The sequence below is a fragment of the Synchiropus splendidus genome, chromosome 14 (genome assembly GCF_027744825.2).
Source record: "Synchiropus splendidus isolate RoL2022-P1 chromosome 14, RoL_Sspl_1.0, whole genome shotgun sequence".
In the NCBI taxonomy this organism is placed as follows: domain Eukaryota; kingdom Metazoa; phylum Chordata; class Actinopteri; order Syngnathiformes; family Callionymidae; genus Synchiropus; species Synchiropus splendidus.
The window spans coordinates 13,901,467-13,913,644 of NC_071347.1; positions in this window are offsets into that span (position 1 = coordinate 13,901,467).

Genomic DNA, 12,178 nt, shown 5'->3' on the forward strand with positions numbered 1-12,178 from the left:
GAGACCACCTGCTTGTTTGTGTGGAGGCTTGTGTGTCTTTGTGTGGTTGGTTTTTATCAGGGCTAGAATCTGTCATATATTATGCATAGCTGTCATGTATCCTACAGTCTAGCAGCTTAAGATCTGACAGCCCTCGCCCTGCCTCACATTGGCTCCAGAAGTTTGGTTTCTTCATGACATGAATCACCCTGAAATGTGTCAAGAGGATGTGTGACCAACAAAGTGACATTCACATGATGAATCGATGAAATAGTCGCACCATCTAATCCAAAAATCTTTTCTTTAAAAGAAGACGTGGTGAAGGACATTCTGTTGGTGTCGACTCTGCAGATCACAGCAGGTCTACTCAGAAAAACAGGTGTAAACTTGAACACAGACCCATCCACTTTCCATTTTAATTCGAGGTTGGGTTCGAGGGCAGCAGCCAGTGAGGTTCAGAAACCTCCCCCAGCACCCCTGGAGGTATTATTCCAACCAAGGTACATCGTCTCTCCAACATGTCCAAAGTGCCTCACCAGGAAGGCGTCAAGGAAGCATCATATAAAGCAGAGGGGCACCCAGTTGCTCCCAAATGACTTGGTTGAGTCGGTCACTGAGGGAGAGCCCAGCCTGCCTGTGGAGAAAATTTCATTTCAGCCGCTGGCATTCATGATCTCTACCCAGCACAAACACCAGTAAATCGAGATCTTTGTTTTTGGACTCAGCCCTCTTTTTTTACAACCATCTGTCTGTCAAGCTCATGCTACATCAGTTTTCATCGTGAATGCTGTAATGGAAGAGTTGAGCCTCCTGAAATCCATATCATTCAAAAGAGGCCCCATCGACACGGCTTCACAATACATCATACTATTGAAAACAGCTGATGATGCTACTGTTGGATGTGTATTATATGTTTATTTACGCAACTAACACATGCAACCTGAATCTGTTCTAGACCATCAGAGATTGAAGTGACCCTCCCTGGGTGAAGAATTTGAACTAAATTCAACAAGACGATTCACACAGCGACAAGAGAGTAAAGTATGAGAAGGTGAGGGTGTCGAGATTCAGGAAAAAGAAATTCACCCTGTGGTTAAAAGATAAAGGTTATTAAAATAACACAGCTAAACAAGTGTATAAATGTCTGTTATGTTCACATACTTATGTACTATATAGGAAGTGTGTTTTGTGTGTTTTATGCCGGTACATTGGATCAGTATCTGATTCTACTGACAGCAGTAATGAACTGACGAAAGCTTGGTCGATCCCGCCCCACTGCCAGTCGGCACTTGAAATTTTGAAGAGATGGAGAAATACACAAACTTAAGAGGAATATTTGTGAAGGAAATTGATCGGAGCCTGCAGTAGAGAAATACTTCCGCTGTATCGTGAACTTTATCTGAGAGTAGAGTTCCACCCGGACACACAGTGACTGCCAGTTTATTTCACATATTTATTGATCGCTTTTAGCAAGCCTCAAATCATATGCTCATATCTAACACACAGGCAATAAAGTTGTTTTTTTTAATTCTAAACTAACAGAAAGACAGGATTAACCTTTATAATTTACATCTCATTGCATATTTTTCTCCTCTGCAGTCAGCGAAGACATTGCTACAGCCACATAAACAGTTTTTTCTTTTTGTTTTTTGCTCGTTGCCTTTCATTCATCTCTCATTCTGGATGTGTTCTATTTTCGACATTACGTCTCATTTTGAACCGCTTTTATCACCAGATCCTCTCCTCCCTTCCTGTCTGCGACCTCATTATGCTGCGATGCTGCTTTTGTTTTTTCCTCATCTCAACTCTATAAGACTCCAAATGCATATTTAAAAACTTTTTTGCTCTGGTTGGCTCAATTACGGACTTTAAACATTTGCTCCGCATCCGTTCCCACAGGTGTTCGGTGACATGTGCCATCTTTCAAAGAGAAACCAAATAATCTCCTGAGAAAGACTCTTATTCTCATAATGATTGTTTTCATTCCAGTTTTATAACACCAAGATGGAATGAGAGCATCTCCCAATGGACTTTGTCATTCAATATTGAGGACTTGCCAGCGCAGAATGCACACAGCTAATGAAGCAAACTTCAGAAATTGGGTTAAAGCGGGTTGTATATGCGGCTCTGTAAATGAGGCCACAAACAATACAAACTACATCGTTTTACTGCTGTTGTTCACAAGTATTTTTTTTGAGCGACAACATCGGGCTTCAGTCGTGAGCTGGCTGGATCCAATGACGCTGACTTCCACTCTGCACCTGTTCTCCAAAACAGACTTTCTTGTCACACACACTCCGTCTGTTGTTCTGGTGTAATTGCTGGCTGTCATCTGCCAGACAACTGGTGGCTCTTTTTGGAGATTTGACTCCAACTGACGTGTCAATCCGTCACTTTGCCGACAATTGTTGGCGCTACAGCAGACTTCAGATTTGAAAGAGGTTAGTGCAGTGGACGCAGCGTCCATTTACTGGCTGATTTAATACTTTCCCCCACATTTATCTCTCCACCTTAATCTGGTCGGAAATCCAGCTCACAAACATCTTCCGCCAGCCAAGTATTTGCAGACTTTATAGTAACCCTCCCTCCTGCCTGGCCACTTTCCTCCCCTCGTCTTGATTTGTGTTGCACTTTCAGCTTTTGATGTTTTCCATTAGTAGGATTCTTGCTGTGCTGGTCTCGCGTACCACCTCCTCCCTTGCACTCCCCTCTGATATATTAACCACAGCAGCTCGGCAGCCACATTGAAATTCTGTCCACTATTTTGTGTCTCCGGGATTCCTCTGATACCTGTTTCTTTTTTTTTTCCCATTCCGCTCATGCGGCAGGCTAATGCCTCCGCAGTGTGACATTTTAAAATCCTCCCCACAACCCCCCATCCACCTTTCAAAGTCGCTGTTTCAGGAAGCTTGCTTGTGTTAACAGCGAGGATTTGATGGAGTGCTGATGTCTGGTGTTTGTTTGACTAAGCCATGTCCAAATGTCGGGAGGTGTCCCTTTCATGCCGTCTGGACACGGAAAATATGTTCTCTCACATGAATGCTGCACCTATACGCACAGATGTGGATCTCCGGAGACGGACACAGCGCTTTGTTAAAATCATCCAAATTGCATGAGATTTAATGATAATATGCAAGTGTGTGTTCGTCTACCACTGGCTCTGATGAACTGCCATTTGTCTGTGGTCTCCAACGGCAACAAAAGACGCACTCAGCCTCTGAGCTACCAGCTCCGGCAGCCGTTTACTCAGGTGGTCCTCATATGACCAGTGTTGACCTTCTTTATATCGCGAGGAAAATCCTCGCTCATTCCAAGTTTAATGTTTTTTTAAACAATATATGTTTCATATTTATTCTTAAAACATGCAGGGCCATTAATGCAAATGTAGCAGGAAGGAAAACTGTGTACTCCACAAAATATAGACTCTTTTTCTGCTCATTTGATCGGCTCCTACATCAGTTATTGGGTCGCAATGTCTGCATACATTATGCTACCTCTCGAGTCCTGGTTACTCTATGCTGAAGATTAGTAGAGTAGTCTTAGTATCTCAGAGACCAGACTGGATGACCTCACTGGGGACCAGGGCCTGGAGTTAGAGACACCAGGATAGTCATTCACTTGGCAAAGTTTAATAAAGAACAGGTTCAAATCCCAATAACTATTCTTTACTAAAGAATCCCTAAAATTTACGTTCCACTTCACAAAGCACTTCCTTTCCATTGTCACCGGATCCCAAAGGATATCTGTCTCAGCAAAACTAAGAAAGACGTTTTATCTTGACCTTGGATGAGAGTGTAATTCCTGAGAAGGCATTTGAGAAGTCTCCTCTCATGACAGCCAAAAATCCAGATGCATTTTTGTTCTTTGAGACGAGGTTGTGAGGCGTGACAAAGAAAGACTAGTGAGGAAGGTAGAAACGCTGCGTCTCTCTTTACGCATGCCACAACTTGATAGCAAGAGCACCTGTTTTGTCAACAACTCCAAATGTACACACACAAAACTGGTATCACTGTGTGAAGCCAAGTCATTTCTGTCACACCCTACACACTACAGTGCCCTTGTTTTTTTTCCTGAAGACTTGTCGCTAGGTTCTTCTCCCTGTGCTTGGCCAGTAGGTCTTCTCGCCTGGGGGTAGCTTCCTGCAGGGGTCTCTACTCAAACGCACTAGTGGTGAACTTTCAAACCACGTCACAGGCCAACAAGTTGGCTTTCTTTCATTGGAAAAGCAGTCAAAGTGAAATACCAGCGGCCTCGAAGGCTAACATTAGCATAAGACTTGACTGTTAGCTTCAATCTCCAATACCTACACTTAAGCAGACAGCTTAAGGGAAGTATCTTGTGGTCTTGTTCTCGAGTGAGGTGGTAAGGGAGTTGAATCGCGCAGCTGGGGCTTCATTGCAGTCGCTCTACCGCACTGTTGTGCGCAATAGAGAGCTAAAGAATGAGCAACATCCATCTCATGAGGATGCCGCCTGGATGCCTGTGCCTGGTGTTTCAGGCACAGCCACATGGAAGGAGACGACGGGGTTGACCCAGGACCAGGTGGAGAGATGGGATTATATCTCTTCACTGGTCTGGGAGCGTCTCGGGATCCCCCAGTCAGAGCTGGTGGATGTTACCCAGGAGAAGGTGGGTTTGGTGCGACCTTTTGAAGCTGCTGCCCCCACGACCCGGCAACGGATAAACGGAGGAGGATGTATGAATTGTAGCACATCGAAAGGCAAAGCTTCAGTCTTTGCAGCCCACGATATTATAATGCTTTGATGGAGATCTAGTTTTTGAATATGAGTTCAACGTAGTGGGCCAGATTTGGGCCCCAGTCCTTGATTCTGACTTGTGCGTAAATGAAAAAAAGCAGCAGAAAAGCTTTACATCTGACTCCATTTTGGATTCTGGTCTGGACTGTTAACTCCATTGCCAGTGATCCATTCGGTCTTCAAGCCCCTGTTGTGTTGTGCGTGGTACCGCACAGAGAAAAGTTGTCATAGTCCGTTACCTAGGATGGAAAGAGCCACAGTAGAGGCAAGAAGCCAGATGTTCTAGTTGGCTCCCCTCTGCTGTAAGCACCTTCACACACATGCACACAACTAGTGGCAGGTCTGCACACATGAGGAAAGAGGAATGTTTTGATTCAGCGATTATTCCCAAATGAATCTCCCCACTGAAGGCTGTGACCTGCAGGTGAAGTGCTCGACGTGCATGAGTGCCGTGGCACCAGACTTGATGTAAACACCTTCTCCCTTTGACATAAAGCATACACCGCAATGTATCATTCAGACACTGACTGACAAAGAACCGTGACACATGACGACCGCGTGTTCAATTCCGACGACTCAGCTTGTTGTTGATGTAATGAGAAATCCAGTGCGAGATTCTTAGTCAGAGAAGATGAAGGAAAGAATTGGCTTATTCCTGTGAGTGATAAGTGGAAGTGACCATCTGGCCTCGCCTGTATCCTCATCCATCATCATGGCAACCGTCACGTAATCCGCAGGTGTGTGTTTGCATGGTTGTCTGTGGCGTGTGTGTCTGTGTTTACGTGTGACTTATGTAGTCTGTGTGGAGCTCTAAACACCCAGGCTGAGGATGCGGTCTTCAAAATGATTCTCTCGGCCACCTCAATTCTTCTTTCCTGGCCATGTGACATGTATTTATGCAGCGCGGTGTGTGATTGAGAAAGCAGAGTGACTGTACCTGCTTCATTTCTTCAAAGAGTTTTGGGTTAAATACAGAAAGAAGGGGTGACTCCTGTAGACTAAACATGTCTCCTGAACGTGTAGTTAAGGCACTTTTATGCCCACACAAGCTTGTCAGACATTCTTCTACACAGACACTGCAGTTAGCTCTGCTAAATTTAAATTGTCGTCCCCCGGAGAAGCTGTTGTGTCTGAAGAAGAATCAAGGAATGATTCTTTAAAGAGTCCAGTGGCAAAAAATGTAGCACATTATTTGTGTGTGTGTCAACAAAAAGCCAACTAAATCGACCATCCTGAAGTATCCTGGGCTTTTTTTTAAACTATCCCTCTCACTGTGCCAACTGTTAAATCTAAAAATCTCATGGGAAGCTTGAGTTGTGTCCCCTCTTTCCAATTCTGCCGCGTCTTCTGCTGTTCGGAAATGTTGGTTCAATAACCACAATTGGTTTTGTCCCAATGATTCAGAGGTTTCACTCAAGCTAACAACTGTCTGGACCTCCAAATCTTCTGGTGTTTTTTGTGTTGGAGTGACAGCTGCAGCGCCACCTTCTTTTTCTCCTCGCTCCGACTGTGTGTTATGCAGTTCCAGAACACCACTGCCACCTGCTGTCCCACTGATCTCAATACTATCCATTAAGTTTCAAATGCACATGAAGTGTGATTCGACAGTGTCTCACTTTGTATAACTTGCTTGATAAGTGAGATACAGGGTGACGGAAACTCTAGCCCAAATCATCACTACTCCTAGAATTGCATTAAAAATATTTACATGTTAGGTGCTCCTCAAATGACAAGGTCAAAATACTAAAAGCTTTAGGTTTCATTCGACAAATGCTAATAGTCTTTATGAATATCTAGGGAGAATTTGATTTCATTTTACTCACTTCTGAATGACTCTCCTTTGTCCTCAGTGACTTCTCAGCGCCACAAAGAACGACATGGAAATGAGATTAAACAGCTGAAATATTTTCATCCTGACCAAACACAAAAGCCGCATTTCTACAAGTCTGAGTCACGGCATGGGTGTTTCTCCTCTTGTGCCGTAGCAGCATGATTTTTTTGTACACAATTCCGCAGACATTTAAGAGATGGGTGGTGCGAGGAAAATGGCTTATTCTCACACAACCATCAGATTTCTTCAATCATTCTTAAATGTCAAACACGGCCACTATAGGAGCAGATAATACATGTTCCAGATGTGTTTTTTCTTCTGGTGAAAATGTCAGCTTGACAGTCGGAGAACACTTTAAGAGTTTCACATGAATAATCCTTTCATTTCGTGATCCTTTCAGAATGTCGACACATGATTGCATACTCAACTGTCAGGGTTGTCATCGAGCAGTTAGTGTGTTGTCCTCTCTCCTAGTTAAAACGCTTGTTTATCTCATTGAGTGGCCTCAATATCAGACCCACACCCACCGAGGATGTTTCTGTAAACACAAGAATCAACAGCTCACGTCAACAAACCTCTTTTCCTGGAACTAAACCCTCTTGTTGCCTCATCTATATATTCACACTGTTGCGTGGCTGTGTTGTCGCACACAACCTTGCCTCACAACACTTTCCTCCCCGACCACTAACTGGATAATAGTCTGTTTGTCACAGGAACAATCAAGCTAATGTGAAAAGGAAATCATGCTGCTCTGGAAGTGTTTTAAGCATGTGTATACACGGATATAAACTGGAAGATCAGTTTGTGAGCGCTGAGCTTGGGTCTTTAAGGCTCTTGAAAATATCATCGGTGACATTTGGGGTGATATTTTTTCCATTGTTGAAATTATTCCATTGTTTTCCATTGAATAGTAGAAAAGCGTGTGATTTTAAGACGTTCTTGTCTTCATTTAAAGCTCTGGTCGCTCCATTCAAGCTGTATCGGATCTTGTGTAGCTGATTTTTATTTATTTAATTTTTAAAATTCCCCACAAACTCCCTCTGTTACAATACTTCAAAAGTTTCCTAGATCCAGATGGTTTCGAACCATCTGCCAGTGATCTTGGAAATTTCACTTGGGAACTTTCCCGCTTCAATTTTGCTAAGAGGCAGTAGGGTAGAAACATGTTCTCCTCTGTTCAGGGACTGCTCTAATGGAGAGTTTAGTTCACTCTCTTGCTTTTATATAGCACTCTGCACAGGCTTTTACACCCTCATGTTGTCAAGCAAGGTTGTTACTAGTTTTATCACCAGGTGCTCTAATATGATGATGCAGAGGAGGGTGATAAAAATAAATCCTAATAAAATAATCTCAATTTTAAATTGCGTCTAAGACAAACTGATCCATTTTGCCAACTTTTCCATGTTTTCATAGGAAGCTCTGTGCATCTTCACCGCTCAGGTGCAGTAAGCATGACCTGGTTTGGACCCCAAATGGCACAGAGTTAAGCCGTCCAGGATCTCCAGATAAACCTGCCTTAAGCTGCTCAATAAGTTACAGATTAAAAGTGTGGAAGGGAAGAGCCAAACATCGGCAGGGTGACGACAGCTCTCCCAGACCTATTTTTCAGTATCAATTGACCCCTGGCCTTTGTTCCACTGACCTGTGGCCCTGGGGAGGCAGGCTGGGGTCAAGCCGCTGTCTGAACCCATCCCATCAGGTCTTCTTCGGCAGCTTTCATCCTTCTACAGTCGCCTATGGCCCCAAACTCGGCCCTCTGGCCTGTTTTCCATCTTAATACAAATTCTGTTGAGCATTCAGGCGAGTTCAAAACTAGACTCAACTGCTACTCCGATTTTTGGATAGTTACAGGAGTAGGTATGAACTTGTGTGTGTGGCTCATCGAATAATTTCTATATGATTTCCATAAATCCTAGACTATAGAGCGCTGCGTAATATTAGCCGCAATCTCTACATTTAAGAAGGAAAATCTTGTTCATACATAAGCCGCAGCGGTCTTTAAGCCACAGGTGCAGTGGTGCTGCATGCACCGTAGAAAGGTCAGTGATGCACCTAGCTTAAAAATGCATGAGGGTCACTTCTAAACTAGTTTTGAAGACAAACTGGGCTATGTTCTGAACTTTAATCATGTACTCCTCACATCTTTTATTGACATTCAAGCACTGAAACTGTGCTGTTTTCGGCTGCGTGTCCGAAGTTTCGACACCACAGCTAGTCTCAGCTGCAGCTTCTCGTCTCCGTTTCTCCAGGAGTTCAGCTCTGTGGGCGGAGCTGCGGACACATGGGCGAAAACAGTGGCTTTTTTTTGCTTTAAGGTCAATAAAACCCTTGTGATTTCATTGGTTTGATGTGACGGGGCTCAATATTTTGGCAGCATGACACTCTTCAGCTTCAGCTAGCCAGGCTGTTGTATCGCCACAGGATTTGCCAGAAAAAAAGTTGCGGCTTATAGTCTGGAAATTACAGAATAAGTGTGAATTGTCTGAATGTGAATAGCACTCTCATACTATTTTTATTCATGAGCTCCAGCAGTGTAGATTTTCACCCAGCCTTATACCATGTTGCATTGGTAAAATGCTGCTGACTAAAATGCGCCTGACATGGTTCATGTAGCGCAGAGACGCTCCAGATCTCTAAAAGATTTATTCTGTGGCAATAACCCAGTACTACTGTGCACTTGCTTGGCTGTTGTAGGGATATTATTTTTAAAAGTGCGTTACAAAAGTGGCGGAGAGACATATGAAAGATGATGGGAACATCACGTCACGTTGCTGACAAGTGCCACTTTGAGCTCCATGAAAAACAACCACAATAGCTTTTAAATATGGTTTTAATAGGTGAAAAGGTAATGGTCTCTACAAAAGGTTGGAATTCATCTTACATTCTTACCTGAAAGTATGACATCACAATGAAAGTCCAATGAGTGGTGAGTTGTTGAGCCATTCTAATTGACAGAATGGGGTCTGTTTGACAACCGTCCAGTCAGGAAAGGCCTTACTACTGATGGGTATCATGAAACAGTGTTGCTGGGTTGATGAAACGGTGTCCTAATTTTCAGAGGCCACTAGATGGTGCTCTTAGTGTAGAAATGATGTCAGGTTTCGTTGAATTACCTGTACAAGTCCAAACAAAAGTGTGAATTTCGATGGAAAGTTTATGCCAAAAATGTGGCCACGAGTTCCAAACGTGTCACACCTGCGCTGGGCCTTTTCGCTTCTTCAGCTGCCCCCATGACTTGACCTCAGGGACTTACACGTGCATTCCGCTGCATTGTAGATATTGAAACCTAATATCCATAATCATAACTCAGTTGTTGTTTCAGGTGTGAAATGGCCTACGACGCTATGCTTTTTCGCTTTTAAGCTGAGCAAGTTTTGTTCCAAGTATGTTGTGAAAGCAGCAGATCAAAAGCATCTCTGAAGTCATGAATCATACCATACTAAACCAGATTTCCTACTTCACTGTAAACGTTTACATGCACGAACATACCGGACTGTGCAGTCCCACATGCAATATCCTTCATAAACAGCAGTGGAACTCGCGCTTCCTGCTGCGGAAATGAGCTTAAGGTCCTGTCATACCAGCAGTCTGAACCTTTAGTGCCGCGCTGTCACTCCTGAGAGAGAAGCGATCCAACTTTCTGCCAACAACAATAACCCCGACTGCAACTCTCATGCCAATCCGCCACTGCAATTCAGTGTCCGCCGTGTTCACCCCCGGGGCGAAGGATGTGCCCCCGCACGCTGCAACACGCGAGTCAGATGCCGAACAGCGTACAAATCTGACCCCGCTTCAAAGTATTAAGCAGCAATGATCAAGTGGACCCCTGACCAGCATGCGGAATTAGGTTTGAGGTAAATGACTGTCAGGAGCGCTGCACTCACATTTACACTGGCAGCAGTATTGACTCCAACATGGCCGCCGGCCAGAAGTCTGCGGGCCTGATGAGACACAGCTGGGGGTAAAGAATAGATGACTCACGCAGGTTGTACATTTCAATGCTGTTCCTCTGTGCGCGGCCTCCGAGCTAGCGTCTGTCATCAGCTTGTCTTAAGTAGAATAAAAGCTGGACATATCGGGTAAGAATGGGCTGCAGGGGCCCAAACGTCCCCAGCTGTGGGACAAATGAGTCATTCATGACTGTATAGTTAGATTTTAACATAATTTTTTCCTTAAGAGAAATATGCTGTGTAGAAGTGGGACAACTTGTGTTTGAGCTCTTGCAGATTTGTTTATAACAGTATTATAGATTTAAACATCCTCAACATGTAGCTCTCGATTTAGAATTAGGAATGTTTACTGACCTCTCCAGTCAAATTGATGTGTTTGCTTTTGAGCTGATCCAGACAGTAGCAGCAGGGAGGGAGCAGGGATCTGCAGCAGAACCCCCCTTGTGCCCACCGATGCATCATCAGTGCAGTCACGAGCTCTGACTGGTGTCTCTGTGTTTTGGACTTTTTTCCTGATGGGAGAGAATGAAGCTAATTAAAGATCCACATATGGCTATACAAAAGCATTGGACACAACTTTGGTGTTATTTATAGTGTGCAGTAAATATGGTGTTTTAGAACTATGTTGGAATTTTTTTTTTTTAAGCAACTGTATATATATATATATATATATATATATATATATATATATATATATATATATATATATATATATAATTAAATAATTAAATCTTATTCGTCCCTCAGTAAACATTAAATTATACACAATTTTCATTCATATAATTTGAGGGACAAATAAGATTGAATCATTTAATTTAGTTTTCTGTTTTAAGACCAATTTCTGAAACGCTGCATTTAAATAAAAATCAAGGTAAAGAAATCTTCAAACAGATATATCAAACTGTGGTCAACCTTTTCATGGTTATTATGTCATGTTCTTTATTTTCCAGAAATTGAGATGTGTGACGTGTTTTCAATTTTTAGTTGCCATTTTCCGTGCTGTGAAAATTGTACATGTTATTGAAGAAACAATTGTGAGAGCGAAGAAAATTGAAGGTGGTTGTGAGGTAGTTAAAGGAAGAATTTTTATCTAATGATTTCAAGCATTAGATCGTTTGGAGCTTTTCCAAACATAAAAGGAATTGAACGCCCCCACCGCCAGCCGTTTATTAGTATTTCGACGGACTTTGTCACGACTGGTGGATATGGAAGAGCGCTTTGAGAAGCTGTTATAACAATAATGTCCACTAGAGGGCAGCGTCGCACTATGTTCTAAACATCTCAAGTCACGTTTCAAAACGACATTTCATAAAAAGCAGTGCTTCATGAGGAACATCGAAACATTTAACATGTAATGTACATTAAATGTAAATGAAATGTTTATATATTTATGTTTGACATACAATGTTGAAGTGAATTGTCACTTCTCTTATGCATATTGCTGCACTGCTGCATGTTACCAGGAGCATCCCATGTGAAGTAACTAACGGTCAGCATCACCTTGTCACTTGTAGGCTCCGACTGTTCCCAACACACATGCAGTCTGTCCCGTCTTGCACTGAGATGCCAGAGAGATCGTTCTTCAGAGGTTTCCAGGACAGTAAACAGTGAAATTCATCAGGTACCACAGTAGCAGTAGAGCTGACTCCAGAGGTCAAGGT